Source organism: Phyllobates terribilis, unplaced genomic scaffold (assembly GCF_046119375.1).
Source record: "Phyllobates terribilis strain yellow unplaced genomic scaffold, ASM4611937v1 Scaffold_13__5_contigs__length_258822181, whole genome shotgun sequence".
NCBI lineage: Eukaryota > Metazoa > Chordata > Amphibia > Anura > Dendrobatidae > Phyllobates > Phyllobates terribilis.
The window spans coordinates 220,164,297-220,180,460 of NW_027362773.1; the positions used below are offsets into that span (position 1 = coordinate 220,164,297).

General features: G+C 41.1%; 4 non-coding genes across 4 annotated transcripts; all 4 read left to right on the forward strand.

Moving 5' to 3' along the window:
- Window positions 1-4,472: 4,472 nt before the first annotated feature.
- Window positions 4,473-4,544, forward strand: TRNAQ-CUG (transfer RNA glutamine (anticodon CUG)). The gene has a single exon. It is a non-coding gene; the product is annotated as a tRNA-Gln (tRNA).
- An 8,227-nt stretch (window positions 4,545-12,771) lies between these two features.
- Window positions 12,772-12,843, forward strand: TRNAQ-CUG (transfer RNA glutamine (anticodon CUG)). The gene has a single exon. It is a non-coding gene; the product is annotated as a tRNA-Gln (tRNA).
- A 902-nt stretch (window positions 12,844-13,745) lies between these two features.
- On the forward strand, window positions 13,746-13,827 carry TRNAS-AGA (transfer RNA serine (anticodon AGA)). Its single transcript has one exon. It is a non-coding gene; the product is annotated as a tRNA-Ser (tRNA).
- Window positions 13,828-15,530: 1,703 nt separating this feature from the next.
- Window positions 15,531-15,613, forward strand: TRNAS-AGA (transfer RNA serine (anticodon AGA)). Its single transcript has one exon. It is a non-coding gene; the product is annotated as a tRNA-Ser (tRNA).
- The last annotated feature ends 551 nt before the right edge of the window (window positions 15,614-16,164 follow it).

The window sequence follows — 16,164 nt, forward strand, 5'->3', positions numbered from 1 at the left end:
CTGTGGTCCATGTTGCCAGTATTGCAAGTTCCTCTGTCCTAATTTTTGGCAGCTTTTGCTTGGAAGGCATAGGCAAAGACTATGGGAGACCCACTCCCCAATAATGGGAATAATGTTTTTAATATGCTGTACTGCATGGTTCTTGTAAGGGACATTGCAAGTTCCCCCTTCCTAATTTTTGGCAGCTTTTGCTTGGAAGGCATAGGCAAAGACTATGGGAGACCCACTCCCCAATAATGGGAATAATGTTTTTAATATGCTGTACTGCATGGCTCTTGTAAGGGGCATTAAAATCGTCTTGTTAAGCTACTGTGACCTCCACGTCTCTTCCAAGGGTCGTTAATATTGTCTTTTTATTCCACTGCGACCTCCACCACTCTTCCAAGGGGCATTAAAAGCGTCTTGTTAAGCTACTGTGACCTCCACGTCTCTTCCCCAGGGCGTTGATGTTGTCTTTTTATTCCACTGTAACCTCCACCACTCTTCCAAGGGGCATTGATATTGTCTTTTTATTCCACTACGACCTCCATCACTCTTCCAAGGGGCATTAAAACCATCTTGAAAAGCTACTGCGACCTTCACATCTCTTCCAAGGGGCATTAAAACTGTCTTGTTAAACCACTCTGAACTCCACGTCTCTTCTAAGGGGCATTAAAACCGTCTTGTTAAACCACTCTGAACTCCACAGCTCTTCCAAGGGGCATTGACATGTTGTTTTTAATTACCTCTAACCTCCACGACTCTTGCAACGGGCATTGCATTTCCTCCTAATTTTTGTCAGCTTTTGCTTTTCAATGCATAGGCAAACACTAAGGGAGACCCACTCACCAATAATGGGTAGAAGGTTTTTAATACCCTGTAATCCACGTCTGTTTCAAGGGGCATTGCAGTGCCTAATAATTTTTGGAAAGCCTTCCATTCCCTGCTTAGGCCAACAGTGTACAGGAGACCCAGTTGCTATAAATGGAAAAAACGGTTTAGTTAAGGCCCTCTGACCTCCATGTCACTTCCAAGGGGCATTGGAGTGCCTCGAAATTTTTGGTAGGCATTGCATTCACTGTATGCCTTATAACTGTGTAGCTGAACCGCTCCTTTTGGTACAGAAACATATCCTACAAGACATGTGTGGTTGGCTGGCCTGATATTGATGTGAATGGTCCCTGTTCCTCCTGCTCTTTCTCCTTTGCCACCACCTCATCCATCATTCATCACCTGAAGCTTTGTTTTAACGGGAGTCATAGAACTGGGATAGTAGCAGGAAAACTTCCAGCAATCCTCGAAGGAGGTAGAATATGCGCCAAAACGCGGACCACCTCAGGCCTAGCCGCTACTACATACATGCGCTTGCATTCCAAGAAAACAAAGCAGATGCTAACTTCTATCATCATCATCATGCTCCTCACCTAGGCACTCTCAACTCCCCTGATGGAGAAGCCAGGGCCCACCGGAGGAGTCTGGTTCTCTGGTGGGCTCGTCCAATGCTGCCCTAAAGCAGGCCAGGCTAAGAAAAGTGTGGGAGAAGGTGACAGGAGAAATCAGGGCGGCTGGGGACCGAGTATGGACACCTGGCCGCCACCTGGCGGCTGGGGACCGAGCGTGGACACCCGGCTGCCGGGCGGCTGGGGACAGAGTATGGTTACCTCGCTGCCGAAGCGGCCATGAGGTAGTGGCCAGCTTCGGCCTCCTCCAAACTAAAAGGCCCCTTTTCAAGTGAAAGCTAGCAGTATGGTATTGCAGCCTGCGGGTGGGTGGGTGGTTGGCTGCATATTTTCGCTTGCATTGCAAGGAATGGGGGAGGTACAATTGAACACTGCCCTGGGGCAAGGACTTGCACGGGGATAGTTGCAAGTCTGCATCTTCTGATGCGGAAAGGATCACTTCTGATGGGCACACTTTTAGGCAGTGACCTGGGTGTCAGAGATGCTTCCAGGGGTCTTCCCCATGCGGTTCCCATGTCTTTTTAGCACTGTATGCATGTGTCACACAGCACATGGCCAGATAAGGTTGTAAAATGTTAAAATGACATTTCCCGGTAAATGCATATGTCACGGTTGAAAGCAATATAAACGTGCAAAAACACATAAAAAATGCTACTTGTGAACATAGCCCAAGGTGTGGAGGAGTATTTTTGTTTTTGGTTATTTATTTTACCTTATACACAAGTCTTTACCCTGGAAAGGATGTTCCTTAACCCCTTTCCGACCTGGTCAGTAATAGTACGCACCTGGTCGGGAAGGCCGGTTCAGCGGGGGCTCCGGCGGTGAGCCCGCACTGAAGCGAGCACATGTCAGCTGATTATTGGAATCGCAATCCACCCGCGGCTGTTAACATGTTAAATCTCTGACAGTGGCATTTAACTCGCGCTTCCGGGAGTCCTAAGCCCTGCCCATCAGTGACCCCGTCACGTGATCGCGGGTCACCAATGGGTGGGCATGACAACTCAAGGTCTGCAGCAGACGCTTGTGGTTGTCATGTCGCAATTGCTATGAGCGCCACCTAGTGGTCAGCGCTCATAGCAAGTGAGCATTTCTCCTGCATACAAGCGATCTGCTCATAGAAGCAATCAGACAACTACTGCTTCTAGTCTCCTCTGGAGACTATAGAAGCAAGCAGAAAGTGTAAAAAAAATTTTTTTAAAAAAATAAAAAAAATAAAAAATATATAAAAGTTTAAGTCACCCCCCTTTCGCCCCATTCAAACTAAAATATATATATGTAAAAAAAAAAACACATACACATATTTGGTATCGCCGCATTCAGAATCGCCCGATCTATCAATATAAAAGAAGAATTAATACAATCAGTAAAGAGCGTAGCGAGAAAAAAATTTTAAACGCCAGAATTAAGTTTTTTTGGTCGCTACAACTTAGCAATAAAATGCAATAACGGGCGATCAAAACATCAGATCTACCCCAAAATGGTATCAATAAAAACATCAGCCCAGCACGCAAAAAATAAGCCCTCACCTGGCCCCAGATCCCGAAAAATGGAGAACCTAAGGGTCTCGGAAAATGGCGTCAATTTTTTTTTTTTTTTTTTGCAAGCTTTGGATTTTTTTTTTCACCACTTAAATAAAAAAGAACCTATATATGTTTGGTGTCTATGAACTCGTAACGACCTGGAAAATAATGATGGCAGGTCAGTTTTAGCAATCTGTGAACGTGGTAAAAAAAGGACACGAAAAACAACTGTGGAATTGCATTTTTTTTGCAGTTTCACTGCACTTGGATTTTTCTTCCCATTTTCCAGTACAAGATATGGTAAAACCAGTGATGGTGTTTAAAAGTACAACTCGTCCCCCAAAAAATAAGCCCTCACATGGCCATATTGAACGAAAATTAAAAAAGTTCTGGCTCTGGGAAGAAGGGGAGCAAAAAAGGAAAACACAAAAACAGAAAGACCCATGGTCGTTAAGGGGTTAACATATTTCACAGGAAAGCACTTTCACTTTCGTTTTTGAACGTTTTATTGTGAGCCTGTAAAAGTGGCTTAATACCTCTGACCACGTTGTTGACAGCAGTGACCTGGGGGTCAGAAATGCTTCCAGGGGCGATCCCCATGCTGTCCCCATGTCATTTGAGCACTGTCACTATCGTTTTGGGCACTTTTTAGGCTTTCTACAGACTGCCGGGGGAGCCGCCGCAAAAATGTTCAGGTCTCCCTTAGACTAACATTGGGCTCGTTGCTCTGGTCGAGCACCCGAGTATCACAGTGAGCTCGGCCCGAGCTTCGAGCACCCGAGCATTTTAGTGCTCACTCAACACTACTAATTATCTGAGTATATTTATTTGCACATTCCCACGTTTATCCCCCACGGAAATGGTCTGTAATCTTTGGATCGAATTTGTAGAACCAGCTTAACAGCATCGGTATATCGTTTTTTGATTATTCAGTCTGGTGAGATGTCACTTGTGCCTCACACCACCAATCAATATAAAGCTCAGAGGGTGCCATCAGGTATGTGGTTCAACTCCTCCTTTTTTCCAGTGAACACAGACCACTGCCGTGACTGATGGACTGGGATATGAACTTTGATTTGCACCAACTCTACTTGAATTATCTCTCCGATGGAACCTTTTAGCACACCATGAAAAATCTTTAGTGACTTCTGGATGAGCAGAAGTTTTGCAATTTCTTTTTTTCTCATCCTTTTTCCAGCTAATAGATCCAGCACGCTAAGTATTAGCCAGATTTCATCAACATTTTAAAACTGTCCTTGTTGTGATATCATGGAACTTTAAGCACACTTGTGGAATAAAAAGGGAGGAGATATTAATTTACCACCGTGTATTAGATATACATTTGCAGAACAGCTTTAGAACCTGTTTTCACCATAATGCATGAATTTCCCAGGTTCCACTGAGATTTGAACTCAGATCACTGGATTCAGATGGAATTTCTCACATTTCCACAATTTACACATGCTCTTTTACCATTTTCAAAAGAAACTCCAGCCAGCTCCATTGGTCATATGGTTCCATGGTGTAATGGTTAGCACTCTGGACTCTGAATCCCTTAATCTGAGTTCAAATCTCAGTGGAACCTGAGAAATTCTTTGTGCACAACGGTTTTATCTTTTCTGATCACACTCAATTTGCCAATGCACATGGTTTAACATAAAAAAAGAAAGTTAAAATCCACATGGCAAAAAATATCTACACTCCTTGACAGAAGTTATGTCGCTTATCCATGTTATGTAAATTAAAGCTTATAACCTGACGTTAAATTCATCTATTGGTTTTATAAATTACTCTTTTGAAAGCTGAAACCCTCCCAAATTTGGTTTAGATCAAGAAAATAAATTGGCATCAATGTTGAAATATTGATCATTTAATGAACTCAGAATGGTCAGATTTTGGCAAGACAAAAGTTTTGTCGCCCACAGAAAGTAATGTGATATTCAAACAAATAATTATCTTAAAATACAAATTTATGTTGCATAACATTTGTGAATGAAGTTGTGGTGCTATTAGAGTCATATTTAAGATTTTTTGTGACTTCTATGAGCTTGAAGGACTGCATCCATGTGGTTCAACAATGATTCATACAATTTATTAATGAAGTCATCAGGAGTAGCAAAGAATGCAGTCTTACATGCCTCCAGAGTTCATCTAGATTCTTTGGTTTTGTCTTCCCAGCTTCCTCTTTCATCCTACCCCAAACATGCTCAATGATGTTCATGTCTGGTAACTGGGCTGGCCAGTCCTTGAGCACCTTGATCTTTTTTGCCTGGAGGAACTTTTGTAGAGATGGATGTACCAGATGGAGCACAATCCTGCTGCAGAATTTGACCCCTTTTATGATTTGGAATGTAAGAGGTAGCTAATACTTCTTGATATTTTAGGCTATTGATATTGCCTTCCACCTTGCAAATGTGTCGCACACCCCCTTACTGATTGTAACCCCAGACCATGAAATTTCCACCACCAAATGTAACTGTTTTCTGGGTGTATTTTGGATCCATACGGGGTCCAGTAGGTCTCGTGCAGTATTTGCAGTGGCTGTGGTGTAATTCTACTGAAGATTCGTCAGAGAAATCCACCTTCTGCCACTTTTCCAGCTTCCATCTGTTTAGCAGTCTGTGGGACTTTGCAAATGCCACATGTTTTTTTATTTACCTTTTGTTTAGTGCTGGCTTCTGGGCACTGATTCCACCATGGAGGCCATTTCGAGACAGAATCCTACAAACTGTTCTAGTTGACACAGGGACTTGAGGTGACCAGGCCTGTTGGAGCTCTGCTGCAGTGGAAGAGGGGCTTAGTTTGGATTTTCTAACCAACAAATGTTCCTCCTGAGCAGTTGTCTTGCGGGGTCTGCTGGACCTGGGCTTGTCAAACACATCTCCAGTCTCTTCAAATCTTTTTTTTAATTCTTTGTACTTGATGCTGAGACACATTAAAGGTGCCAGCTGTTATGATCTGCTACAAGAACTAAGGAAAGAAAGGAAAACTGTCCCTACAATAGGACTAAGCTGATTCTCTACGATGCAGCGGGCAACCTGTTCCTTGTGAACAGACCCTCCTTTGTCCTCAGCTAGTCTGAACGCAGACCTATAGATATAAGGAAGGGGTCCCTAAAAAAACTAAGGACTGGGACAAAATTGGACACCTCCTAGCAGAAGTTGTAGCTGAGCAAAAAGACAAACAGACAATAAGTACTTAGAGGTCCAAGGACCAAGCAAGCTATAGAGATAGGTACAAAGCACCTGGCTAGATTAAGAGTCAAAGTAACACTGAAGTCCAGCAAAGCCAGAAGGGCAGAGCTGAAATATATAGGCAGCAGGTCACGTGACCACAAAATAGAAAAAAACTAACAGGAGGGTTCTAACACCAGCCACCTCTGCAGTGGATCTGGTCTTCAGCCTCTTGATAATCAAGGCTTTGGTCACAGGGTGATTATTTGGCATGTTGTTAGAGCTCAAGTTGCAGTTCAAGTGAAGGTCTGGGGTGCTGAGTTTCATTTCATACACACATACTAATTAACCGATCATTTATTGAGCAATGGTGAGGACGTAAACTAGGATGGGGTGCATTAAATGACCAGGCGACAAAACTTTTGTCTTGCCAAAATCTGACCATTCTGTGTTCATTAAATGATCAATATTTCAGCATTGATGCCAATTTATTTTCTTATCCTATACCAAATTTGGGAGGGTTTCAGCTTACAAGAGAGTAATTTATAAAACCAATGGATGAATTTAACGTCAGGTTATAAGCTTTTATTTACATAACATGGATAAGCAACATAACTTCTGTCAGGGAGTGTATCTATCAAGAAAGTTTAACGCAAAAGTTAAACTTGACTTCATAAAGCAAAACTCATACCATCTATGTCACACCAAGCAACCGTACTCTATGACTTGTGCCAATGTTCACATGACACTTTTTCCAGGTGGTTGAAACTGACAAGGATTTCAAGCCGAAACGGCTTCAAGAAAAGACAGCGATTCTTTTTCTGAATCACCCTTTTTAGCGTTTTCCAGCATTTTTGTAAACATAGTTTGGTGATGTTTTTCTAAGAATTGTTTTGGGCATCGATTGAGTTTGTTTTCATTTTTTTTTGCTCGCAAAATGTCACTCAGGAACCTTCCAGGAGTCTTTCTAGCTTTCTCATTGACTTGTATTGCAAGTATGATGCAAGCAAAATATACCTGATGAATAATATGCTCACTTTGGAAGTGCATTGAGCTGTAGGTTGCATTGCTGGAAAAGGGGAAAAAAAAAAAAAAAAACTCTTGAAATCTCTTAGTTTGCGAGTGTGAACGAGCTGAGTGTGACCGGAGCGTAAGTGCGAACGAAAGTATGTGTGTGACTTGTTTTTCAGTGAAGAGGTATTTGGGAATCCTGCAGAAAATACCTGTGTGAATTGCGGTGAGTTGCTGCATTGTGACCTGCTGAGTGCTTTTCTACCTGTTTAGTTTTATTGGGCTTTTTAAAACCTATTTTCTCGCTACAGTTTTATAGTTTCTTAGTTTACTACCTGTGTATTTAAGGGTTAACTACATTGCACTAAAATCCTGAGGTGTAGCTATACACACAAGGGATTAATTAAGGGGGAGGGGTCATAATTAAGGGTTTATAAGGGCCAGCTGGTTGGGCATCCAGTCGTTTGGAATTGCATTGAGCTGTAGGGTGCATTGCTGGAAATGGAAAAGGGTAAAAAAGAAAACTCTTTAAATATCTTAGTTTGCGAGTGTGACCGGAGCGTAAGTGCGAACGAAAGTAAGTGTGTGACTTGTTTTTCAGTGACTTTGGATTCAGGGAGTTTGGAAGGGAGGACTTTGGACTGAATTGCTGTCTGTATTTTATTAATTCTTTACTTTTCTTTTTACTTAACATTCTGTCTATTGCAATCCCCATTAGGAAATGAGCTCCATAATTGACAATGCTATGCAGTGTACATCTTGCCACATGTATGCATTCCTTGAACAGCCGGTCGGGGTTGCTTACTGCTGCGCAAGATGTGTGCACGTTGTGCGTTTGGAAGCCCAGGTACTGGATCTAAATGAGCAGCTAGCAGCACTGAGATCCATTGACAATATAGAAAGGAGTCTGCTGCTCACTGAGCAGCAGCCCACTGGGGTAGATGTGGGGGAGGGTGGTAGTCGGGAGCTTCAGGATAGTGAGGCCGCTAGTTGGGTGACAGTTAGAAGGGGGGTAGAGGGAAGAGTGCCAGGGAGGCTAGTCCTGATCTGGCACACCCCAATAAGTTTGCAAAGTTGGCAGTTGAGTGGAGTGTTGGTACAGGGGTAGCACTGCTGCAGCAAAGCATGTCCCCTGAAAGCCGGAGGAGAGTCAGCTCCAGTAAAGAGGCAAATAGGAGAGCAGGGCAGGCCAGGCAGGTGCTGGTAGTGGGGGACTCAATTATTTGAGGAACAGATAGGGCAATCTGTCACAAAGACAGGGATCGTCGAACAGTGTGCTGCCTACCTGGCGCTCGAGTCCGGCACATCGCTGATCGGGTTGACAGATTACTGGGAGGGGCTGGTGAGGACCCAGCGGTCATGGTGCACATTGGCACAAATGACAAAGTTAGAGGTAGGTGGAAGGTCCTTAAAGATTTCAGGGAATTAGGCTGCAAGCTGAGAGCAAGGACCTCCAAGGTGGTATTCTCTGAAATACTACCGGTACCACGTGCCACGCCAGAGAGGCAACGGTAGATTACGGAAATAAATAAGTGGCTCAAGAACTGGTGTAGGAAGGAGGGATTTGGGTTCCTGGAAAACTGGGCCGACTTCTCAGTTGGCTACAGACTCTATGCTAGGGACTGGCTGCACCTCAATGGGGAGGGTGCAGCTGTGCTAGGGGAGAAAATGGCTAGAAGGTTGGAGGAGTGTTTAAACTAGGGATTGGGCGGGAAGGGTATTCATTTTATAGGTGGGGAAGATAGTGCAGATAGTGACCTGGGCCCAAATAAAGAAATTGGGGGTGGGGTTAGAACAGTCAATAAAGTAAGAAGGAATAGAGGTACCGAGAGATACATAAAATGCATGTACACAAATGCCAGAAGCCTCACCAACAAAATGGAGGAATTAGAATTAATTTTGTTGGAAAATAATTATGACATGGTAGGGATATCTGAGACGTGGCTGGACGAGAGCCATGACTGGGCAATTAATTTACAGGGCTATTGTCTGTTCAGAAATCACCATACAAACAAGCGATGGGGGGGGGGTGTTTATATGTAAAATCATCCTTAAAACCTGTCTTGCGGGAGGATATATGTGAATCTAATGAAAATGTAGAGTCCCTGTGGGTGGAGATAAGGGGAGGGGGAAAAAATAATAAATTACTGATAGGAGTTTGATATAAGTCTCCAAAAATAATGGAAGTAGCTGAAAATATCCTCGTAAAGCAAATAGATGAAGCAGCGACTCAAGGAGAAGTCATTATTATGGGAGACTTCAACTACCCTGAAATACATTGGGGACAGAAACATGTAGTTCAAGCAAAAGTAATAGGTTTTTGACAACTATGAGAGACAATTACCTTTCACAACTGGTTCATGACCCAGCAAGAAGAGGGGCACTGCTAGACCTAATATTAACCAATAGGCCAGACCACATATCAAATATGCGAGTTGGGGGTCACTTGGGTAATAATGATCACAAAATAATACGTTTTCATGTAACATTTAATAAGATGCGTAGTAGAGGGGTTACAAGGACACTAAACTTCAGGAAGGCAAATTTCCAACAGTTGAGAGATGATCTTAGTGCAATAAACTGGGACAATATCCTGAGACATAAAGCTACACAAAGCAAATGGGAGACATTTATTAAAATCCTGAATAGGACCTGTGCACAATATATACCCTTTGGGAATAAACATGCTAGAAATAAGAGGAAACCATTTTGGCTAAATAGGGCTGTAAGGGGCGCAATAAGTGACAAAAAGAAAGCATTTAGAGAACTAAAGCAAGAAGGTAGTGATGAGGCATTAAATAAATATAGAAAATTTAATAAATTATGTAAAAAACAAATCAAGGCAGCAAAGACTGAGGCAGAGAGAATCATTGCCAGAGAAAGTAAAAATAACCCCAAAATATTCTTTAACTACATAAATAGTAAAAAACTAAAAAATGATAGTGTTGGCCCCCTTAAAAATGGTCTGGGTGAAATGGTGGATGAGGATGAGGAAAAAGCCAATATGCTAAATGATTTTTTTTCAACCGTATTTACACAAGAAAATCGCATGACAGAAAACATGATTAGTGATAACAAAAATTCTCAATTAAGTGTCACTTGCTTAACCCAGCAGGAAGTGCAGCGGCGTCTAAAAATCACTAAAGTTGACAAATCCCCGGGCCTGGATGGGATTCACCCGCGAGTACTGCAGGAATTAAGTAACGTCATAGATAGATCATTATTTTTAATCTTTAAAGATTCCATAATAACAGGGTCTGTACCACACGACTGGCGTATAGCAAATGTGGTGCCAATATTCAAAAAGGGGACAAAAACTGAACTTGGAAATTATAGGCCAGTAAGCTTAACCTCTAATGTGGATAAAATCCTGGAGGGTTTCCTAAGAGATGCTATACTAAAGTATCTGAAGAAGAACAACCTCATGACCCAATATCAACATGGGTTTACGAGGGACCGTTCCTGTCAAACTAATCTGATCAGTTTTTATGAGGAGGCTAGTTCTGGACTGGACCAAGGAAATGCAGTGGATATTGTGTATATGGACTTTTCAAAAGCTTTTGATACGGTTCCACACAAAAAGTTGATACATAAAATGAGAACAATGGACATAGGGGAAAATATATGTATGTGGGTTAAGAATTGGCTCAGTGATAGGAAGCAAAGGGTGGTTATTAATGGAAAACACTCAGACTGGGTCTCAGTTAACAGTGGGGAACCACAGGGGTCAGTATTGGCCCCCCTTCTTTTTAACATATTTATTAATGACCTTGTAGGGGGCATACAGAGTAATATTTCAATATTTGCAGATGACACTAAACTCTGCAGGGTAATCAATACAGAGGAGGACAATTTTATATTACAAGAGGATCTATGTAAACTAGAAGCTTGGGCTGATAAATGGCAAATGATCTTTAATGGGGATAAATGTAAGGTAATGCACTTGGGCAGAGGAAATAAAATGTATAATTATATGCTTAATTGTAAAGCACTGGGCAAAACTGTAACTGAAGAAGACCTGGGGGTATTGGTGGACGACAAGCTCACGTTTAGTGGCCAGTGTCAGGCAGCTGCTGCAAAGGCAAATAAAATAATGGGATGCATTAAAAGAGGCATAGATGCTCATGAAGAGAACATGATTTTACCTCTATACAAGTCAATAGTGCGACCCCACTTAGAATACTGTGCACAGTTTTGGTCTCCGGTGTATAAGAAAGACACAGCTGAACTAGAGCGACCAAGGTAATTAGAGGACTGGGGGGTCTGCAATAGCAAGACAGGTTATTACTTAGGGGTTATTTACTGTGGAAAAGAGAAGGCTTAGGGGTGATCTTATTACTATGTACAAGTATATGAGGGGACAGTAAAAAGACCTTTCTACTGATCTTTTTACTCTGAGGCCTGAGACGGGGACAAAGGGGCATCTTCTACGTCTGGAGGAAAGAAGGTTTAATCATAATCACAGACGGGGATTCTTTACTGTAATTGCAGTGAGACTATGGAACTCTCTGCCGCATGATGTTGTAATGAGTGATTCACTATTAAAATTTAAGAAGGGCATGGATGCCTTTCTTGAAAAGTATAATATTACAAGTTATATATAATATATTTCTTGATAGGGCGTTGATCCAGGGAACTAGTCTGATTGTCGTATGAAGTCGGGAAGGAATTTTTTTCCCCAATGTGAAGCTTAGTGTTTGCCGCATGGGTTTTTTTGCTTTCCTCTGGATCAACATGTTAGGCTATGGGTTGAACTAGATGGACTTAGTCTTCCTTCAACCTTAAAAACTATGTTACTTCTCAGAAACAGTGTTGGAGTAGTTGTGGCCGAGTGGTTAAGGCAATGGACTAGAAGTTCATTGGGGTTTCCCCACGCAGGTTCAAATCTTGCTGACTATGTCTAACTTCATGTAACATTTTGACTAATTATCTGAGTAGATCAATTTTTGCATTCCCAACTCTATCCCCCATGGAAATGATATGCAATCTTTGGATCGTATTTGTAGACCCAGCTTAACAGCAACTGTAGATCTTCTTTTGATTTTTCAGCCTGTTGCGATGCCACTTGTGCGTCACACCACCAATCAAAAAAAGCCCAGAGGGTGCCATCAGGTATGTGGTGCAACTCCTCCTTTTTTCCAGTGAACAAAGACCACTGCCGTGACTGATGGACTGGGATATGAACTTTGATTTGCACCAACTCTACTTGAATTATCTTTCCGATGGAACCTTTTAGCACACCATGAAAAATCTTTAGTGACTTCTGGATGAGCAGAAGTTTTGCAATTTCTTTTTTTCTCACCCTTTTTACAGCAAATAGATCCAGCACGCTAATTATTAGCCAGATTTCATCAACATTTTAAAACTGTCCTTGTTGTGATATCATGGAACTTTAGGCACACTTGTGGAATAAAAAGAGAGGAGATATTAATTTACCACTGTGTATTAGATTTACATTTACAGAACAGCTTTAAAACCTGTTTTCATCATAATGCATGAATTTCCCAGGTTCCACTGAGATTTGAACTCAGATCACTGAATTCAGAGGGAATTTCGCACATTTCCACAATTTACAAGTGGTCTTTTACCGTTTTCAAAAGAAAATCCAGCCAGCTCTATTGGTCTTATGGTTCCATGGTGTAATGGTTAGCACTCTGGACTCTGAATCCAGTGATCTGAGTTCAAATCTCAGTGGAAACTGAGAAATTCTTTGTGCACAGCGGTTTAATCTTTTCTGCTCACTCTCAATTTGCCAATGCACACGGTTTAACATAAAAAGAGAAAGTTAAAATCCACATGGAAAAAAGATCTATCTATCAAGAAAGTTTAACTCAAAAGTTAAACTTGACTTCATGAAGCAAAAATTATACCATCTATGTCACACCAAGCAACTGTACTCTATGACTTGTGCCAATGTTCGCATGACACTTTTTCCAGGTGGTTGAAACTGACAAGGATTTCAAGCCAAAACGGCTTCAAGAAACAACAGCGATTCAAATTCTGAATCACCTTTTTAGTGTTTTCCAGCATTTTTGTAAACATAGTTTGGTGATGTTTTTCTAAGAATTGTTTTGGGCATCGATTGAGTTTGTTTTCGGGTTTTTTTTGCTCGCAAAATGCTGGGATTGTCAATCAGGAATCTTCCAGGGGTCTTTCTAACCTTCTCATTGACTTGTATTGCAAGTATAAAGCAAGCAAAATATACCTGAAAAATGATATGCTCACTTCTGTTAACCGCTTGGCGTTTTGGGAAACTTGATGAGGTTAAAAGACGCTCATTACCTGATCATATGAACAGCAAGTCCTTTTGCATGGAAATGAATCTGTTCAAACTTTTGAGCATTTTCAAAGCCTTTTTCAGGAGGTGTTTGGAACAAAGTCACTCGAAATCCACCTTATGAATTTTGAAAAACCTTGAACTGTGGAAGGTTCCAATTGATGATACCTTTAAAACAGAAGTTTACATTTCAGTAAGGCCTGGAATTTTGTTTCCAATTGAAATCTTCCATTTTCTGAAATATCTTCCAGAAGCATAATCACTGATATTGATCATGGTGCTATAAGAAAAGGAGTGAAACTCATAAGGATGAAACATCCTCTGAGTAGTTGTGTCTGAGTGGTTAAGGCTATGGACTAGAAATCCATTGGGGTCTCCCCACGCAGGTTCAAATCCTGCCGACTACATCTAACTTCATGTAACATTTTGACTAATTATCTGAGTAGATCAATTTTCATATTTCTAAGTCTATTCCCCATGGAAATGGTCTGCAATCTTTGGATCGGATTTGTAGACCCAGCTTAACAGCAACTGTAGATCTTCTTTTGATTATTCAGCCTGGTGCGATGTCACTTGTGCGTCACACCACCAATCAAAAAAAGCCCAGAGGGTGCCATCAGGTATGTGGTGCAACTCCTCCTTTTTTCCAGCGAACACAGACCACTGCCGTGATTGATTGACTGGGATATGAACTTTGATTTGCACCAACTCTACTTGAATTATCTTTCCGATGGAACCTTTTAGCACACCATGAAAAATCTTTAGTGACTTCTGGATGAGCAGAAGTTTTGCAATTTCTTTTTTTCTAACCTTTTTCCAGCTAATAGATCCAGCACGCTAATTATTAGCCAGATTTCATCAACATTTTAAAACTGTCCTTGTTGTGATATCATGGAACTTTAAGCACACTTGTGGAATAAAAAGGGAGGAGATATTAATTTACCACTGTGTATTAGATATACATTTGCAGAACAGCTTTAAAACCTGTTTTCATCATAATGCATGAATTTCCCAGGTTCCACTGAGATTTGAACTCAGATCACTGAATTCAGAGGGAATTTCTCACATTTCCACAATTTACACGTGGTCTTTTACCGTTTTCAAAATAAAATCCAGCCAGCTCTATTAGTTTTATGGTTCCATGGTGTAATGGTTAGCACTCTGGACTCTGAATCCATTTATTTGAGTTCAAATCTCAGTGGAACCTGAGAAATTTTTTGTGCACAGCGGTTTTAGCTTTTCTGCTCACTCTCAATTTGCCAATGCACATGGTTTAACATAAAAAGAGAAAGTTAAAATCCACATGGCAAAAAGATCTATCTATCAAGAAAGTTTAACTCAAATTGTAAACTTGACTTCATGAAGCAAAACTCATACCATCTATGTCACACCAAGCAACTGTACTCTATGACTTGTGCCAATATTCGCATGACACTTTTTCCAGGTGGTTGAAACTGACAAGGATTTCAAGCCGAAACGGCTTCAAGAAACAACAGCGATTCTATTTCTGAATCACCCTTTTTAGTGTTTTCCAGCATTTTTGTAAATATAGTTTGGTGATGTTTTTCTAAGAATTGTTTTGGGCATCGATTGAGTTTGTTTTCGTTTTTTTTTTGCTCGCAAAATGCTGCGAACGTCACTCAGGAACCTTCCAGGGGTCTTTCTAACCTTCTCATTGACTTGTATTGCAAGTATAAAGCAAGCAAAATATACCTGAGAAATGATATGCTCACTTCTGTTAACCGCTTAGCGTTTTGGGAAACTTGATGAGGTTAAAAGATGCTCAATACCTGATCATATGAACAGCAGGTATTTTTGCATGGAAATGAATCTGTTCAAACTTTTGAGCATTTTCAAAGCCTTTTTCAGGAGGTGTTTGGAACAAAGTCACTCGAAATCCACCTTATGAATTTTGAAAAACCTTGAACTGTAGAAGGTTCCAATTGATGATACCTTTAAATCAGATGTTTACATTTCAGTGAGGCCTGGAATTTTGTTTCCAATTGAAATCTTCCATTTTCTGAAATATCTTCCAGAAGGATAATCACTGATATTGATCATGGTGCTATAAGAAAAGGAGTGAAACTCATAAGAATGAAACAGTGTCTGAGTAGTTGTGGCCGAGTGGTTAAGGCGATAGACTAGAAATCCATTGGGGGTCTCCCCGCGCAGGTTCAAATCCTGCTGACTACGTCTAACTTCATGTAACATTTTGACTAATTATCTGAGTAGATAATTTTTCACATTCCCAAGTCTATCCCCCATGGAAATGGTCTGCAATCTTTGGATCGGATTTGTAGACCCAGCTTAACAGCAACTGTAGGTCTTCTTTTGATTATTCAGCCTGGTACGATGTCACTTGTGCGTCACACCACCAATCAAAAAAAGCCTAGAGGGTGCCATCAGGTATGTGGTGCAACTCTTCATTTTTTCCAGCGAACACAGACCACTGCCATGACTGATGGACTGGGATATGAACTTTGATTTGCACCAACTCTACTTGAATTATCTTTCCGATGGAACCTTTTAGCACACCATGAAAAATCTTTAGTGACTTCTGGATGAGCAGAAGTTTTGCATTTTTTTTTTTTCTAACCTTTTTCCAGCTAATAGATCCAGCACGCTAATTATTAGCCAGATTTCATCAACATTTTAAAACTGTCCTTGTTGTGATATCATGGAACTTTAAGCACACTTGTGGAATAAAAAGGGAGGAGATATTAATTTACCACTGTGTATTAGAT